Raw genomic sequence first — 3702 nt, forward strand, 5'->3', positions numbered from 1 at the left:
AATTTTATAATATGCTTCCTAGGGGAAGGCTATAAGAGAATGAGTTCTTGTGTAAATGATAGGCAATGGAACTTAATTTGATGTCACAAAATACCTCGGTACCAAAGGACATTTGAGAAGGTACCTGACCAACTTGATACCGAAGGACATTTGAGAAGGTATCTGACCAACTTGGTACCGAAGGACATTTGAGAATGTACCTGACCAACTTGATACCGAAGGACATTTGAGAAGGTATCTTAATAGCTCGATAATGAAGGACAAGTTTGAGAAGGTATATGAGCATGGCCACGTGCACGTAGGCAGTTATGAATGAGAGGCCAAAGTATGGGTCTCTTGACCGATAATAAACGTTAGGAGCTAGAGTGGTTAGGCTCGTTCTCAACTAGGGAATTATGATGTTTAATGATGTCTAAGAATGGTTTAAAGCTACATTTAGAGACAATTGCTTGAGTTACTCATTAGTATATTTACATGTTTATATTGATGTAATGCTCGATGTTATACGATTCTATAGTCGCTCACTGGGCTTTTAACTAACAGAATTTCTGTGTTTTCCCTTTTCAGGTAGCGGTCAATTTCCTCATGGTTGATCCTGCTGCTGCTTGCCACTGAAAGACTCGGTTTATTATGAAGACTTAGGTTGATGATCTATTTATGTACACATGTTTTGACAGGGACTAGGGCTTCTTTAGGAATGTTTGGGCCATCTTTGAATATTTTTCTGTAAATGTATTTATGTAATCTTTGTACAACCTTAAGGGAGGTTTGCTATTTGCATATATTACTAATATTTTAAACAGGTTGGTATTTAGATTAGAAGGCTTGGGCGGTGGATGCTGGCAGTAGGGCTATGACCCACATGATCAAGGGTAATCTGGGTGGGGGTGTGACAATAAACTCGGAGCTTGTGGAGCCTTTGCATCTCACATTGATGCCTTCTTCAGCGTCTGTTTATGACCCACATGATCAAGGAATCACTTTAAAAACTTTGCTTTGATTTCCTATTGGTGAGATAAGGTCGCCTCCCAAGCATGAAATGATCTACAACCATCTCTGCCTGCCGGAGATGCATCTTGGGAGGAAGAGTTTGAAGATCTATTCGCCTTCATTACTGATCATGTCATGTATCCCATCCTTGAAATGCTTGACAAGTGTCAAATAACCAACAAGTTTGACATCTCAGCAATTTGATTTTCAACGCGATCAGAAATCATTAGTTAATCAAGTAGAGATGTTTAAAGAAGTTTTCCAACAGCAAGGTAAGTAGTTTGCCGGCCTTCAACATGAGAAAGATCATATCCAACAACAACTTGGATAGATGCGGAGAGGGCAAGCCGAACTGAGGATTTCATTCAAAGCCACTCTCAGTGGCAAGATGAGCAATTTATGGGGTTGATGCGTTACATTCATGACGTTTTTGTCTAACGTGTTCCTGCTCCAAGTATTTCACCAACACTTCAAAAACCCCAACCATTCTAGCCTGACAACGCTCCTCTTGCGCATGATAATGACAACGATGCGAGGAGAAATTATGTTTGGTCCTATTTTGGTTGTTTCTATACTTCTTTCTTCTATATTTTTGTACCTGTGATTGCCATGTTATGTTTTTTATTAATATGAATGCATCATCGATTATGCGTCTTGGATTATGTTCCTTTTCATTTGTGCCTAGTCTATTTTTATTAACTTTTAGTTATTTCTTCTTATCTTGGTGTGTTTGCAATGATGACTTCAATGATGATACTTATGCTAACCTTACCTTAGGATTATGAAGGAACTCTTATTCAAGAGAACCAGTGAGCGGAAGCAAGATTTTTCCAAGCCCATGGTGAAACAATTAAATGCATTCCCAAACATATAGAATAGTTATGCATCTTAAACAAAATTACAGCATGCTTTAGTAATCAAATACAAAAGGTCACGAGAGACATACCTTTGAAGAACACTTCTTCCATCAATCTCTCGCTCTCGTGAAGAATTGGTCAACAACCTCTCACTATCGTTCAGATCGCCTAGCCAATCGTCTAGTAATCATGAACAGTCTTCTCCTTGATCAACAACCCCTCAACACGGCTGATAACGGGCAGAAATGTACGTTATTAAAGTGCTAAGTTATTAAACAATGAAGGTTTGCATTGATAAAATATGTTAGATTGCATCCAAAAAGCATTAAGTTCATAACATTATGGTTGCATGCATTCATCGCATAGAAACAATTAACTTTTGTATTTTTATGCAGAATATGAGTTGACGCAAGGCGGAAAGCGCGATCACAAGAAATCAACGGACGAGCACAGCATTACCGCAAGGCTTTGCAGTGATTTGTACTTGCAAACATCTACTCAAGAAGGATTGCCGCATAGAGCCGACGCAACTTGGTGGGCGCATCTAGGTGAAAGCCATAATTATTCACGATGGGACAAAAACCAGATGACTGCGATGATGAGTTTGATTCAAGGCATCGTAATTAATAACACAAGAGCGAAGAAAGAGCAGGTCAACGCAATTGAACAAACGACCGCAAGTTGTGTCATTTGCGGAGACACTCATTCGATGGAGGAATGCCCAGAAAATCCACAGTCGATGTGCTTCATGAAAAATAATCCCTACTCTGACACATACAACCCGGGTGGAGAAACCACCTAAATTTTGCATGGAAAAATCAACAACAAAACTTCCAAAGAGTGGCACAAAAAGGAGGGCCACCCGGATTTTTCCCGCAAAACAACGGTCCAACACATAACCAAGCTAGCAGCTCGTAAACACCGCAATCTTCGTCCTTAGAGAGCTTGTTGAAGCAGTACATTGAGAAAAACGAATCAGTGTTTTAGAATCAAGCAATATCCATCTGCAATCTCGAAATTCAATTGGGACAAATTGCGGGCAAGCTGAAAAATAGACCGCAAGGAGCGTTGCCGAGCTCAACTGAGCTTCCTCACAACGCTGGGGATACAGGGAAGGAACAATGCTTAGCAGTCTTCTTGCTAAGCGACAAAATGGCTGCGAAAGTAGGGGAGGAACCCACCACGACCAACTTGAATACGGTGACAACCGAAGACCCGTTGACTTATAATTCGAAAAAGCCCAAGAAAATGAACCCCAAAGTTGCGTCCATCCTCAAACCTCCAGAACATGAGACAGAAGAAGTCTGGCTACCACCAGCTCCGCAAAGATTGAAAGAGAAACAAAATGATGAAGACAAGATCACAACAATGGCAGTAACACAAAATGCTATGATCCCACCAAAAATATGTGACCCAGGAATCTTCACGATACCATGCTCCATTGGAGGGATCTACAGTGGCCAAGCACTATGTGATCTGGGGGCGAGTATAAACATAATGCCGCTATCAATCTTCAAACGATTGACAATTGGCACACTCACGCCCACGACAGAGACTCTCCTACTTGCGGACAGATCCCGAATACATCCTGAAGGAGAGCTGAAAAATGCCACAATCTCAATTGATAAATTCATCTTGCTGGCAAACTTCCTCATTTTGGATTATAAAGCGAACGAAGATGCGCCCATCATATTGGGACGACCATTCCTCTCGACCGGTCGCGCTCAAATTGATGTGGGCGAGAGGGAGATTGTAATGAACATTCATGGGGAAAAGCTTCGGATTAAGGCAGTCAAGATTCCAGAGGACAAAGAAAAGAAGAAAAAGTCGTCGTGGACATGAAAAGCCTAGCTTG

This window comes from Benincasa hispida, chromosome 10 (assembly GCF_009727055.1).
Source record: "Benincasa hispida cultivar B227 chromosome 10, ASM972705v1, whole genome shotgun sequence".
Classification (NCBI taxonomy): domain Eukaryota; kingdom Viridiplantae; phylum Streptophyta; class Magnoliopsida; order Cucurbitales; family Cucurbitaceae; genus Benincasa; species Benincasa hispida.